General features: G+C 33.9%; 1 long non-coding RNA gene across 2 annotated transcripts; it reads right to left on the reverse strand.

The window, feature by feature from the left end:
• Positions 1–6,911: 6,911 nt before the first annotated feature.
• LOC135410613 (uncharacterized) lies at positions 6,912–14,984 on the reverse strand. Of its 2 annotated transcripts, XR_010428783.1 has the most exons (3): positions 14,573–14,984; positions 10,427–10,478; positions 6,912–7,478 (listed from the first exon to the last, which is right to left on the reverse strand). It is a non-coding gene; the product is annotated as an uncharacterized LOC135410613 (long non-coding RNA). The 2 variants fall into 2 exon arrangements; XR_010428782.1 differs by lacking the exon at positions 14,573–14,984 and having other exon boundaries at positions 10,427–10,933.
• Positions 14,985–16,610: the final 1,626 nt, after the last annotated feature.

Below are 16,610 nucleotides of genomic sequence, written 5' to 3' on the forward strand. Positions count from 1 at the left end.
ATTACAAACTAGATTATGTTGAAACTACTATATGGATGCAAGACTGTTAAAAACAACTGAGAAAAGCTACATGTCACTAATACTGTTAATAGTTGAAAGAGGAAGAACAGAAGATGAGAGGGAATGGATTGATGAAACTTCCTGAGAAAATTTGAGGGAAACATTCCAGGATTTTGATTAAAGCTTTTTTAATTTCGGCAACGTAAAAGCTAAAAATTATTATAATTAATGAAATTACTTGAATTTAAGCTATGTGTCCTAAGAATTAATGAAAGTAAAGACTCAGAAATGCAGAAGAAATTATCCACAGTCTACCTTAGGGTTCTGATCTCATGTCCATCTAATGCCCACTGATTTTCTTTGTCTGTGGGTTTGGGGGTTCTAAGACAGTCTTGATATGATCATCTGCCCTGGACATGAAACATTCTGAAAGCATCAGAAAGGCCAAAGAGAGCTTATCCAGTGTAACACTGATATTTAATTCCCTCAAGATCTATATCCCCTTGCCAGCCAGATGTAAATGAAGAAAATAAGTTTGGGGGAAGAACCTGCTTTACTAGCTGAAACATCCTGCCTAGAACACTGAAGAAATACTTTTTTGGTCATTCATATTTAGTGTGAACAAACTATGATCAGAGCACAGTCCGCACGTTATGAAATCAGAACTGCATATTTGTTTTTGAAAATACTGGTTATTGTGATTTCACATACTAAAAGTTCAGAAATATGAACTCACATGCACAGACACACACAAATGCCTTGGTCAACATCTATATTAGCTAGCAAACAGTTTTATGCAACTTCAGTAAATGCGAATCAAACTCGATGATATTAATTCTATACAAACCCTCATTGGATTATATAATATCAAGCTTGACATTAGAAAGCACATCAATCAATTTTCATGCCTGAATCTCAAAAAGGAAGTGACACTTCTGAATGGCACTGCAGTTGTATTCCTTCATATTTTGTTAATGAAGAGAAATCTTATTAGTGGGAGATTCAAGATGGTATAAACAAGTTTTTGAACTCAATATACCATATGCTATAGCTGCCGATTATGTTCTTGTTGACATTTTCTGCATGTGGGAATATTATTCTCTGAAATTCATTATGCTTCTGTTCACATGTACTGTGTTAATTGGCATGTGACACTTTGAAAATCTGCTCCCAAGAAATATTCATAAATAGTTCTTTTTCATATGAGCTATATATTCAGTGGGTCTGACACTCAGAAGAATGTAACAATTATTTTCTTCCCCACTGATTTATTTTAAAAATAAGTTAGTCTGAATTTGTTTTATCTTTTCCCAAACTATGATTTTTTCCACTTTATTGTGATAGGTCATGTTTAATCATTTATTGTCTAAAATGAGGGCGTTTTATACAACATTTAATCTTACTGTGTTCTTTGCAATTAGTGCAGAATAACCAAACAATCCAAAACATCTTATTCCATTTAGCACTTTCAACTAAAATCATGAAGTAGCAAAGGACAAGACAGGGTGTGTACTCTGTGTTCCACAGAACAAGTGAGATTTCACATATTTCAAAGATGACATCTCAATTACAGCACTACAAGTGCAGACTGCAGAAAATGAGTAGGATATATTTGAAGATCCTAGGATGAAAACAGTAATAACTCTGTCATCAGAAAAGACAGTAAGAGCTTTGTCATCAGCTCCCTCTAGAGAAGAATTGAGTGAAGAGTTGAGGATGCATCTCATCTAAATATGGCATCAAATGAATCTTCCGGATCAAAACATAATCACATTAGAATGCTTGTATTGTTAATGCACATTGACAGACATCTATGAAGGATGGCTTAGATCTCAGGTGGGTTGAATCTCCTTGCTAAACAGCACTGTGTTTCCTCCATAACTACTTTGGAAGTCAAAGCCCACTCCTCTTTTTTTAGTTCCTAATGCTAGCATTTAATATGAGTACTTTTCATTCTCATTATTCCTAATCATAGCATATGGGCAATATTTGGCATGTTTTTCTAGTCTAGAAGAAATGACAACACACCTGCCATCTCTTGCTGACATTTGTTACCACATCTATTCCAATATCTACTCTTTGGCTACTGTTTGTCTGATGCTAACATGATGTTTTCCGCTTCACATTGTGGGGCACGCTGGTATTTGTTTTCTCTTCCCTGTTCTCTTCATCTTATGCTCACAAGCACTATTTTTACCTTCTGTAATATATGAATATAAATAGCTGAAACAGAAAAAACATATATGCCAAATACAGAATCTTGCTGTTACCAGGCAAGCGTCTTTGTTCCATCTAATAAGTGTGCATCTTCCATCTGTGTTAGAAACATGAATTAATGAGACATTTGCTTCAGGAAACTATAAATTTAGTCAGTTATAACTGCAATTTACATCTGTCATAGACAGGATGGACTTACATTCTCACAAGGAAGAACAAATATTTCTGGAGGACGTGATCATGGTCTCTCCATCTCTATCTTCTTTGCAGCCAACTAATAACATTTGGCTTGTAAAGTCCATGGACTGTGTACAAACCATTTTGATACCTGGACATCTGGAAAACCTTGTACAGTGTTAATGGTGTGCTTCAAGTTGCATAATTTCACTCCGCAATAGCACAAATTACCCTGCAGAAGGCTACAACCAGATAAGAGGAAGAACAATATGTTGCACTCACTGATGCACAGTCACAGCAACAGACTATAAAGAGAACAGAAATTTCTTGTAACAGAAATTTTAGTCGAAATCTATTACTATTTTATATGCATTTATTTAACAATTATTTATCAATTTTTTTTCTGCCATGCCTACTGCTAGGTGTTGCAGAATGCAGTAGCTCAATACACACAAACCTGCAGCAGCCCCATGTCCTGAGGTGCTGTTATTAATGAGTAACGAAGCTGAGCATGGAACCCTAGCAGACACAATGCACATATGCTCAGAATACATGTTTGTGTATACATGTCTGGCCGCACAGACCAACACAGATGGAACGCACAGCATTTAGACAAACACAAGCAGCAGTAATGGCCTGACCTTGTTCACTTTTTTATGGTGCTCAGGATGAATACCCATTAATGGAAAATATGTATATGTATATGTTTTACATGGATCTCTCCTGCAGTTGGTCTTATACACTTAGTCTATCTAATAGTTTAACTTCTGAATTGTCTGGAGTCCAATTTTCTAATGCCCAAATGGACACATGCAAATGGATCTTCCAGTTAGCGTGCTATACAGGCTAATCTCCTTAGTAGCTGGCTTGGACATGCTAGTGTCTTCAGTAGCCAAGAATTTATGGCTGACTTTTGATACCTGGCTCCCAAGATTCTTATTTTACTTGCCAGATAGGCCGCCTTGATACCCACTAGTGTCTATATGCACATATACACCCACACAGTTCATATGCATTCCGATTTCTCTCCAGGTGTTGCTACCCAGATACAAGGGGCCCTGTGACCTATGGTCTCAGCTAGTAGTCTAGTTGCTAGATCTCCATATGTAAATGTGTATGCAGACTAGACAGTATATATCCATATCTCTAGTTCCAGAATACTCTTCCCATGGCAGATTACGTACCAGGTTACATACAGACCAGTGGACAGTGTCTTTCCTTACATTGTGAGGTGCCACAGAAAGATAAATTCTGGTGCAGGATGTCCCCTGGCCCCTGGTGCTGAGGGGCCCTAGGGCAGCTCTGGCAGTTCAGAGAGGGGACTCACATTAGTGTGAGTAGACACAAGTCTGTAATCACATAACCTAATGCTGCACGTGTCACTGCATGGACATAAATGCAGACAAAATAACCCTTATCTCCATACAGAAGACAAAGAGAAGAAAATATGTATCCAGAAGTCATACTCTTCAGATCAATATTTCCACTAACTGTCCTCCAGGTTATATGGCTAAATTCTTTATTCCATTCTGGATCCTTTTCAAAAAAAAAGACAAATTAACTCTTCTTGATCAGAGGAAAGACATCACAAGTGCCAATTTCTCAAAATCTCCACAGATCATAATCAGAATTAGGTAAATAATTAATAATTAATAGCACCAGGGAACATTTTCAGCGTAGTTTATTTTTAAAAAATTCCATCTGCAGTCATGACTGTTGAAGTGACATATGGTCAGGATATCAAACATTTGATTTTCTACGTGAATATCAAATCTCGAAGTGTTTGTAGTTCTAAGACCTTATGTGTCACAAAGATTAACATAAGTATGAAAAGCAGGAGAGACCTGTAAATAGTAACTTTTTTACTTCCTATTCCATGTAAATGTAACATCATTATTCTACAGGCAGGCAAAAACTGAGACAGTGCAAATATTGTCTACATACAATCACCTTTTCTACAGTTAATTTAACTTTTGTATTTCATATTCCTTGTACTATATATTTTGAAAGTAATTTTCTTTTTCTGTATTTCCCATATATTTCGCATCCGTGGGAGTTGCAACTGGTTCTCTAAATTACCTATTAGTGGAAGGTAATGATACAAAGGTACCATAAGAAATTTGTACACTTCAACATTAAAACACACTTATGTGGGAGTCCTCCCACTCGATTTATGTGCAGACTGCTATATATCACATAAAAAAGATGACAAGATTGCTCTCTTTCTTTCCCGGTGTCGCAATTCTCTTCATCTTGACTCGTTCCATCCATTTGGGTTTGTACAAAACCTTACTTTGCTTGTTTCATGCCCACAAGTTTTTTTATGCCTTGTAGATCAAAAGAGTTCTTATTCCCTGGCTTGTGGGTATATATTCTTCACAACACTGGTAAACAATTAATTGAGTAAGAAGGCTTTAGCATTAATTTTAACTGAAATAAAAATGACAGAATTCTTTCTTCAACCATCTTCAAGCTACAACCTTTTCCAAGCTGAAGAACATGTATTCTCAATATAACTAATGAGAACTAGCCAATCAAGCAGGAGATTCACTTTATTTTAAGATAGATGTCTAGGAAAGGATAGATGGCCAATAAAAATAGCATCTTATCATATTCCACTAACTATAAAAGTATTCTACAGTTAGACATTAGGAAATCATTTTTGTAATTTATTGACACATATATACCATAGCATACTTTTTAAGTTAAGGTATTTGATACCTTTATGGGATTATTTTTGGAGCTTACAAAAGAGATATTTTAGACACTGAACTACACTTTCAATATGTAAGTAAGGCATGTACTGCCAACACTAACTAAAAGCATGATATATGTATTTCCTGGAGAATTTTTTTTGTTGTTGTTGCTGCAGATAAATTGATGTTCCAAATGAAATGCTTAACAAACACCATTCTTTTCTGCCATAAGGCCTGGAAGTGCATTATAAGAAATTTCAAGAACTGATGAAAATACAGGACCTACTAACAGAACTGACATTCATCATATTCGTAAGTTATCTAGAAAAAGGCAAAATTAATGAGGTGATAGACTTTGACATGTATACAAGGTAATACAGGATAGTGAAAAAGAAAACAGATTGTGAAAAGCTGCAGGAGCATCTCGTGATGGGCAGTAAGCTGGCAAATAAAATTCAATATTAATAGCTGCAAAGTAATTCAAAAGTGAAAAAGCAACCCTAAAAAATCAGTATAAAATTGTGCCCTTGAAATTATCTATTACTTTCCCAGAAAAAGATCTTAGAATTACTAAGGAGATTTAACTGAAAATCTTAATGGTAAGAAGAACAGTCAATTAGCCAAATAAATTAACATGCAATTAGAGGAATTTAAAAAATGGTAACAAATTTAATTAAATTAAATGGAATACCATATATAACTAAATAATATAAAACATTGTTGCAGGATGTAATGGTTGCCAGAAGCAGTCTTGCATTCAAAAAGTTGCTAGGCAATTTTAGAAAATACAAGTGTATTGACAGGTGTTAAACATTATAATTCATGAGTCCAAAAAAAAATCTCTAAACTCAAATTCTTTAAACTGAAAGAGCAAATATAAAAAAACCCAAAGCACGCTACTGCACTTGTGATGTGCATATAATCTTCCTTTAGTGTTACCGGCTACCATCAGATTCAAATATATCAGAGTAAACAGACTTTTTATACTGCATGATATTTTAAATTTTATATCTTATATTTTTATCACACACTGTCTCTTGACTTCTAGCATACCGGAAAAGTCATTGTAACTAAATATAACTAACATGGACATTAATAAATATCTTATTAATTGAGATGTAATAATGTAGATTTATTGCTTTTTAGCCTTTGGATCTCCTTTGCAACAGATTATCAAAGTGATTTTGAATTACATGGAGTGTGGACAGAATTAGCCCTTCATTCTATTAAAGTAAGACATTTAAGCAGTTAGCTTTTATGAGATAAACACTATGATAGTCATTCCTGGTAGTAGGTCACAGGAACAGAGTAGTCATTTCAGTGAGGCATTAAAACAATCTTGCTTTATGGAGAACTTGCCACCGGCTGCCGCAAGAGAGGAGCCCCGAAGAGAAGATTCAAGGACTCCCTGAAACAACATCTCAGCCTTGGCCATATTGACCATCATAACTGGTCTACTCTGGCCTCCAACCGGGAGGTCTGGAGACACACCATCTATAACGCTGCTGATGCCTTTGAGAAAGCACACAGGATCACTCTCGAGGAGAAAAGGCAACTCAGAAAGAATCGTGTCTTGCAGAATATACCACCTAAGGAGTCTTTCTGCTGTGCCTTTTGCAACCGGACGTGTCTATCTCATATTGGCCTTTTTAGCCACCAAAGCACTTGTAACAAACGTGGGTAGAGCCCTCCCCAAATCTTCATTCATGAAGCCTAGCCGTGATGATGATGAAAACAATATGGGTTTTTTGAGCTGCGCTTGTTTGGTACAGAGACTTTTGAAGATCCTGACAATAGCAATGAAGAAACAACTGCGAAGAGTCAGGGTCTTAATATTTTTTAATCAAAATAGGGAAGAAAATGTGCATTCTACACAGAACTGATGAAAACTTGAAGCATTTGTAAAGAAATTTTAGGAAGACCAGGCTTTGTGTGTGCAGAATGGAAACTTTAACACATTTTGGTGACATTTGGAAATGCTACAAAATATTATTCCAGGAGAATAGATACGAATATGTACCTAAACTGAAAAACTGTGTTGCATTCTCCAGAGATTTAGTCAAGAACAATAAGGTAGTGTAGAGATCTCTTGAGGAAATACTACAAATCAGCTTTAGTCAGTCCAAAGCAGTTGACATGTCTTTAGGTGAGATTTCAGTTTTGATCAATTACATTCTCCTACAGTATTTGTTTCTGTCACAGTCAGATGCCCAGGTCTTGGGATAGATCTGATATTTCTAATCAAGGACAGATAAGGGTTAAAGGTTAGTTGCTTTGACCATTACCTGTTTTATAAACAAGTGCAGACAATATATATGTGATTAAATTGTTAATCAACTCAGAATCAGGTAACTTCCCTTGCTGTTCACTGCAATCCATTTTCTTCATCTAGAGAAAACATACGTGAAGAAGAAATTTAATAAATTACTTGTTAATTACCATTAGAGAACAACTCTAAAACAGATTTGTTTTATTCTTTCACGTGTATGCTAGTTCCGGTTGTTTAATGTGAGCCATACTAATTAAGAAAATTAAATTACTTAGCAAATATTGATGAACAATAAATATTAAAAATGTGTTTGGAAATTACTAAGAAATGGTGTTTCATTTAACAAATGTTCAGCTGTAAATATGTATTTATCATTAAATTCTAACTTGCTAATACTTGTGCTACTGAGAGTTAACAACAAATAATATGAATTGAGATGACCATAGCAAAATATAATTTTTCCATCTTCCAGGTAGTCTTCTATAATGGTAAACATGGTGCATCATTTTATCTTTATTTCTCCATATAAAATATGATGTTTTTTCATAACAACTGGTCAACAGATATTTTATCTTTTTTTTTAGTGCTAGCACAGAAAAATAAATAAAAGTGAAAATTTCATGTAAAATGTATCTTAAAGTAATGGTTGATTCAAATAATAAATTGCCAAGAAGCTGAAAAAATAATTTGGATTTCAATTTCAATGTGATATAAAAGTACACAATTTAAAATCAGCAGACAGATGAGCTCTATCACACTGTACAGTGTTTAGTTTTTAAAAGCATCTAACAGTATGTTTCTGGTAAATATTTCCCTTCCAAATATTTGTCTCTTTCTGATATTCCTTGGAGTTTGTCTGATCAACTTTGTTACAGTATTACTGTGTTGCAATTGTTCAGTCTTGGAGGACAGTTTCAAGGACTTATTCTCTCAGAAATAGATAGAAGAATAACTTGGAACTAACGTCACTTAAATGAGTGGGAAGCCCAAAGGAAGCAGTGGCTGAAGTGTATTTATATTATCTACCTCTCCCAAAGTGCATTCTTTCTAGGACAAAAGACCAGGTTCCATTAATGGTAAATATGTCTTTCGCAGAAGTTAAGCTGCACATATAGGAATTTCAAGAATCTCTGAATTTCATGGCAGTGTCTACATCTTAGGGTATATCTGCCTAACAATCTAAAACCTGTTGAGTGATCCATGGAAATTCCCTAGTATAACCAGGAACCTTCTTCAAAGACAACAGGCACAAAGGTGGTTATGCTCAATTCAGGTGTCAACACGGACTGGAGTTTATGCACAGGGACAGAATTTGTACGTAAGCATTCAGAAAACCAAATGCACCAGAGAGTATAAACACCCACAGGTATCAATTTTTGCTAGTATGTACTTGTAGTATGACAAAACTTAATAAAAAAAATGAATACTTTTTTAGAGGAGTGAAGTTTGAGTTCATATCACTGGTCTTTTTAAAAAATAATATTTCTAAAGGTGTGGATTACTTTTCTCAACATTGGAGGAATATTATTTATAGGAAACAATGTGTGCATGCATTTTTAATGTGATGTACTACCTAAATGTAATGTGATGTGATATACTACCTATATGCAATGCACAAGATTAGTACCAAATTTTCATTGATTCAGGAGCTTTACAAGCTCTGTAGGTAATTGATCCCTCCAACCAAAATAATGGTCTTCAAAACTGGCTTTGTTTCATATTGAAAACAAGAGTCAGTGATGTGATGAACACAACTGAAGAATATTATCTTCTTTTTTAAACCTAAAATGCACCTAGCTACCACAATCCTGGTGGACATCTTGAATAAATAGTTTCTAATTTCCTAGATGTGAAATCTTAGTTTTATCAAATTTAATGAAATAACTTAGGTTAAGTTTAGTGGGGTAATAGGGAAAAGGGCTGAGCATTCATGTCAGATGTTAAACTAAGCACAAATTATTGCACAGAAAATAGAACTTATGCTTAAAAATGAACTTTGGAGATAACTAGTTCTGTAAATAGAATTTCATTTTTCTTAATCTCTCGGAAATATACAGTTAATCTGTATGCCATGTATTTCTGTACTTTTTATTTACATTATTACCTTAGAGTCTTTGCAAAAAACTGCTAGCCAATCACTTTAACTGCGTAGGGGTTTTACACTATAGTTAAATTCGAACAAAAGTCCAACAAATTAATTTTCATTTCCAAATGCTCACACAAATTATTGTCTGTTTCTAAAGATGAAAATCTTATCTACTGAGTCATGTTCTTCTCCTTGCCAAAAAATAGTCTTTTAATAATGTATTTAGTGTAATCAATAGTGACAGAGACAATGTGCAAATAATTACTTAGAAGGAGAGTGCTATAATTTGAAGGCAGCACGTGTTTGTAAATTGTTCCATACCTCCTACCTCTATGCACCATCCAAACATTCCTCATCTCAGCAAGGTAACAACATGAAATATGTAATTTTATAGGAGTTGAGATGAGTTTTTCAGGTTCTTTCTTCTAAAATTACTTAATTGCAAGCATTTTCTCTGCCAGCTCAGATACTCCCCTATGTTTCTTTTCTACTTCAACTCAGTCTTTGAAATCTGTTTAAAATCCTTTGAGTTTAGACCCTTTGGTTTTTGGCAATAATATTTCATTTTATGCATGCGATAGTTTATTTTAATGCACAGTCATTTGTTGAAACCCAGGAAATATTTGTAACTTCCCTTTATAATCAACAGCTGTACTAATGGACATATTTTTCAAAATAGAAATTTAGGGCACAACAATTCTGGAGTCAATGTTTCTTACTCAAAGTTTTGTTGTCATGTCCAAAACATGTAACTGTCCTTGTCTGTATTTATAAAATGCGTATGATAATCAGAAGGAGCTTTCAGGCATAGACAATCCAGCTGGCTGCCAAGACAGATTCCTATCATTATTGCTGATATCAATTACAATTTGCATGTGCAATCACTTAGGTCCTAATTCAACAGGTTTCTTCAGCAGGAGTCTAATTTTAAATACATCAGTAGTCTTCAGAGGGGTAACTCAACTATTTATACATAGTTACCTGCTAAAGTGCCTTAGTGTGGCTGCTCTAGAAGGAGACGAATATTTGGAACCTGAGAAATGAGAGAACAATAATAAAAGAAAATATTTTAGTTGTACAGATATTGCCATTCTGTTGCTAAAACACTGTTCCCAAGGGTCACAAAAGGGGATATATCACTGCTTAGTCTGCAACATTACCCTGGGCATCCTTTACCTGCTGATTTCAGCTATTCCTGAAGTTGGAATCCTGCAGGTTAGAATATTTATTTGTGCTTTATATCTTTCACAGGAACAGTTTAAGTACTTCTTCACTCCTATCATCTAATAGTAGAAAATTTTTCCAATTACTGAAATTTCTATTCAGCCCCAACGTAAGGAATAAGACTATATGAAAACAAAGGGAAGGAGGCATTCTGTTTCAATACACACATCACCTACAGTTTACCTGATTATTATTATTATTATTATTATTATTATTATTATTATTTATTATTATTATGTGGAATGGCTGTATACACATAAATAAAACACTGTGATTAGACAAAATAGAAGGCAAACAAGAAGACAGAAATAATAATGCTTAAAGACAAAGAGAATTATCAGAGAAGATAATCTCTTTCTTTGAGAGTCCCACTTCTGGGCAAGAGAGTAATGCAAAAATCACTACAGGTTTCTTCAGAAGGAAAAGATTTTGCTCAGGCTGATAACAAGAGATGGATATGAATCTCAAGCAGACAAACACAGAAAGCATATTACAGAAGTACAATCTGTTTATCTTTTTTTTTTTCTCCAGGAAATATCAATAACTGGGATGACTGGAACTTACTAAAATTTGAACAGTTAAAGCCTAGATATGAATAGAATACATATAGATCTTGTTTGTTTTTCTTTGCCCTACATGATGTACTTTTTTGGGGATATTGTTTGGGTTTTTTTTACATTTGAAATTGAACTCTGTTTACTGTTTTGTGATTCAAACAGAATGTAATCCATGAAAGGTACTAAATATGCTAATAATCTGTATGGGGAGGAAAAAAAAAAGGAAGAAAGGAAGAAAGGAAAAGAAAGAGAAAGAGAAAGAAAGAAAGAAATAATAGAAACACCTAAGAAATAATTTTCCATTGTTGAACGACATGATTGCAAAAGGCGAAGGAACTTGTACAGTTAATCTGGAAGGTGTTTAAATATGATGAACAAGGAACTAGAACATGATTTTCTTAACAAATATACAGGTCAAAAGTAAAGCCTGCCTCTTCTGCAGGACAGAATAAGCAACCATATCTTTCAAAATCATTATTCCAAATACGTTCAAGGTCAGATGATGGAATGCAGTGGTCCCAGATCCTTTTAAAAGCTGCCAAATGAGGATTCCTTTTCTTTTGCTTGCTTTGCAACATTAAGGATTTTAAAGTTATTTCCATCTGAACTAATTATGCACAGAGTGTACATTCTGTTCTTTCTCTGCCGTTTTTCTCCCTGGATTATTTAATGCGTCTACACTCGTGAGTAGTGCGTGTCAGTGGATGATACACTTCAGACTGAAACAGTAAATACTGAAGATCCAGTGTCCACACTATAGAAGTTTTTACTCTGGATAGGAACCCTGTATTGAAGCTATTTTAGCTGTTAGAGAACACTACAAGTATTTATTTTCTATGTTTAACCTCATTTTCATCCAGAATGTAAACAGCTGACACTTTGAAACCAGCCTGTGATATGAATCTAAGTGTATGTGTGATAAGTGACAATAATTAGGAGATTCACTTCAAAATTATAGTCTTGATCTAAACCAAAACATCAATGTAACTTTATTTACTGTTTTCAGGAATGCAGGCTTTCAGTTTAACTTGCTGAAATACATTTAGTGAAAGGAAAAAGCAAAATTAATACAACAAAAAACTACTAATGCCACTATACTTAAATGAAAATTGTATTCCCTAAATAATTAGATAAATTCACTAATGAGATCATTTAAATTGAAACTGTTTGTAGAAGTTATTAGAAAAAATTAAGTACTTATTTTCTGAACATGTTTGGATATTTGCGAGCAGCGAGAAAAAAAATTAAAACTAGTGATTGATGTACTGACATTTAGCAAAATCTTTGATAAGAAAAGTGTTTTCTAGAAATCTGAACTGCAGATTTATTATTTGTTTTAGGAAATTACTACCTTGATGAACAATTTCATCAATTGGAAAATTAACACCCCCAAATTGTCATAGAAAAAAAATTGCTTTGGTTAATTTTTTTTTACTTAAACACCACCCCCCCCCCAACATAGAGCTGTATTCTCCCCCTCTCTTTAATGAAATGCCTTGGTTATATTATCATTGAATTAGTATTAGTATTTTTGATATTTTAGATTTTAATTTTTATATATTCTTCAAACCCAAAACTTAACCCCTCCATTTGGTTTGAAAAGGCGGCAACCAATGTTTTTGGCTTACTGTTTATCCAAAGTAACCATATTTCAAGAGGCAAAAGGTTTTGTGTTACTTTGTTTAAATCTTTTAAAACTTGAAAAACACAAGTATGATTAGCAAAAAATGTCATAAGACTTGACCTAACATGATCGGTACAATTGCAAAATTCTTAAAGTTTCTTTCTCAAAAGATGTCATAGCTAATTGGCAGTTAACTCATGTAAAAGTTGCTATTGGCATCAATTTTGCAAAAAACAAAGGCACTACACTGTTATCAAGGACCGGGAGCTTAGTTTTAACTACTAAAGCACAATTAAACTAAAAGGGTTATTTGGTTGAGTATTATTATCAAATGAAAGGTACTGATATCTAAGTGTAGCTACATATTAAGACTTTTTTGGGGGGTTCTGGTATTGGTCTGTCAATGTTGTAAGTAGTAATTTGTATGTTACTGCTCTGACTACAGTGTTAATGGCATATCCCAGATTTAGGGCTCATTTATCTCAGATGTCTAAAAAGCCTAAAAAGTAGTTTTGTTCATAAGAGGTCTCTCTGTATTGTAAGATCCCAAAAGATATTATAATCTTCCTGTAAACTGACAGAAGTTCTAAAAAAAATTACATTTTTTGCTAGACTTAAATTGTTGTATGCTGCATGCTTTAATTTATTTCCTCCCAAAGAAATCAGAGATAATATTCATGAAATGAGATCCTGTCTTGGAACAAGGTTTTCTCCTAACACTCAAACAACTCCTGATCCAACGAGCATCATTTTCAGAATCTGTATGTATGAAGACAGAAAATGCAACACAGTGCATTGAATAATTTTGTTGAAGATTAAAGTCTATAACCATTAAATATGCAGATGAACTGAAAAAAAAAGTAATAAGGGGTATTGATGCCTAGTTATCAATGGCAGATTGACTTCCACAAAAAATCTAAGGTTTCACTTCTCAGTACTGATCTTGAATGAAGTTCAATAGAACATCTCCTAACAGTCCTGATAATTGAAATTCATAGCTCAATTGGATTTTAGAGGAGAAAAAAATAAGTAATTAGAAATGCTTGTTTCACAGTTTTAGACTTTCCTCCTTACTCATTTCTTCCACAGGACAGCTGATCTCTCTTTCTTGTCATACAGAAACTAATAGCATTATTATTTTTTCCATTCTAAAATGGTCCCTGGTCTGTAGCTGCTACCTAACTTTTTACTCAAATTGTCTAACTGATGAGCACAATCAAGCTAACCACAGAAAAATTGTTCTTGACACATTGTTAGATTGTGAAATTGCTGTTTCTATTTAAGACCTAAACAAAGGCTGTTTCTGAAAACTTTTTTCCAATTCTATCAATTTGTCAGCTACTATCTCTTCCTACAAAATTTGTCTCAGAGCATAATGATGGTGAGGTATTTTAGCTTAGGAGGTGACTCCCATAGTAAACAACAGACAGGAATGAGTAAACAGATGGTGCAATCAGCATCAAAGAAAGAACTTGAAGCAGCTCTACTTAACCACTTCAAGATCCTTGGCATAAGCATCTCAAGATGTTTTAGCTGTGCAGTAGGGAACATACAGTAATCATGTCACTCATGGAGTGTGCTTGGCTCCACTACTGCAGACATCCAGAATACCCAAAGCATTTTGCAGTATTTGCAAACAGAATGTCCCTTGGCAAAGTAATTTTGCTTTTGTATTTTCATTTTAGCGACAATATGAGGACATAATAGAAGACTTCATCTTACCTTACTGATGACAGTGACTAACAGACATGGGTAGTTAAAGGTAGTACCTTCCTTTTAACACTGAAGGGCCACATTCCCTCACAGGATCAGACAATGTCATAGCAGTCCCTCCTATGGTTCTTCTATTAGAAAACAGAAGGCATTGGGTTTTTTCTATAATTTTCTTTTAATTTATTTGAGAAATTTTCCCACCTTGATAATGTCCTTAGATTTCATAGCTCTGAAAAGCAAAAGATATTAGTGACTTAATTATTTAGTCACAGAGACCTCTGACCAATAAACAGTAATCTCATAATTATGAATGTTAAATAACTGTGAAAGTTTATCCACATATCTGTACAAAGTATTTCAATTTCTTTCTGATAGCTCATATCTGTGAATGAGAAATGAAGATAAAAGAAAAAAATTGAAATGTACTTGCATAAAACCCAAATATTTTAAACCAGTAAACAGTTAAAGAGATTTGTCTTTATTGTGATCCAAGAATCCTGACCCTGATGTTGATTTGATGGTACATATCACATAAACTATTACTGCCACTGTTCTACCACATTCCTTTTGAATATCATTATAGTAACTGTTTTTGCCAACTAACTTCATAAATTGTCAATGTTTAGCCTTTATGCATAGTCCAAATTTATAAGGATTAAATAGAATTCCAAAGAAGTAGTGGAGACATTACTTCAATACACAGCTTTGTTTTCACTGAATATTTATTAGCACACCATGCTTTCACCGGGCAGTACCTTTCCTTCTATTCATTCACCAGTTTCTGACTGGCAGGGAAGCTCTATCTCATTAATGAGATTTCTGTGATAGCCAGGCATAGTGGATCTATAGATTGTTTATTTTAAAATTTGCTTTAGTTTAACTGAAATTTGTAAGATTTTATTCTACATTTATTTTAAGTGTAGTATCTACAGTACACATATATAAAATGTATTAGATCATAGATACTTTAAGATCACAAAAGATGTACATGGCCTTACTTGCAATTGCCCATGGGAAAAAAAAAAAAACCAACCCAGTGAGCTGTGAGTCAATAGTCTTCACATGCATTTCAGCATGATATTTTATAAAAGTGTAATATAAAACATTAAAGCATGCTATATCCTAAATGACACTAATGATGCATTCACACCTGAAGAACAGAAAGCAATCCAGAGGGATCTGGAAAAGCTTGAGAAATGGGCCCACAGGTATCCCATGAGGTTTAACAAGACCAAGTATAAGAAACAAGGAAATGGAAGAGATGGCCTGAGCAGACTTGGTAGCCTTGTATGATGGGGAAAATAGGAAAATGGAACTGCTAAAGGTAACAGAGTTCAAAAATGAGTAAGTAAATCTGATTCTGGAAAAGTTAAACGTTCACAAGTCACTAAGTAACAGAACAAAGAATAGCTAAAAATTTAGTTCACATTTTTTTCTGGAAATATAAATATTTAATTACAAGTATAATCCACAGATTTTCCTGTGGCTTAGTACTCTCTGTATCCACCCATCCACTGCTGACCATTACACAGTTCAAGAGAATGAAAATTAAAAAAAGAATAAGTTTAAATTAAGGATATAAAAAGACGAAAAGCAACTGAATCTAAGATCTTCCTGTTTCAGCAGGGTAGCTATAATTAGGATTCATTACCTGTTACAGTTATCACACTTTTTAATTTGTGTCTCCCCTTTGAGCAATATATGGTTATCAAAACATGAAAAAATAAGTGGTTGGAATGAAATGTGACCACCACTTTAATTCTGAATTTTTCCAACATATTCATGTTGGAATATATATTGTTTAGATATATTGTTTCAATGGGAATTTAATACATAAATACATATTTTCAAATGAGAGACATTTTAGAATATTTTAGAAAATATTACTTTCAAACCTGAGGAAAAACTTCGGCCTCGAAATTTTTCCCCAAAATATCAGTTACTCTATAAAAGATTTTATTTTTCCATCTGAATATATCTATGAAGCATTCTGACTGTGACATTACAATTGATATGGGTAAGATTTGTGTATTCTTTCCTGTTCTAT

The sequence above is a fragment of the Pseudopipra pipra genome, chromosome 3, assembly GCF_036250125.1.
Source record: "Pseudopipra pipra isolate bDixPip1 chromosome 3, bDixPip1.hap1, whole genome shotgun sequence".
NCBI classification, from domain to species: Eukaryota; Metazoa; Chordata; class Aves; order Passeriformes; family Pipridae; genus Pseudopipra; species Pseudopipra pipra.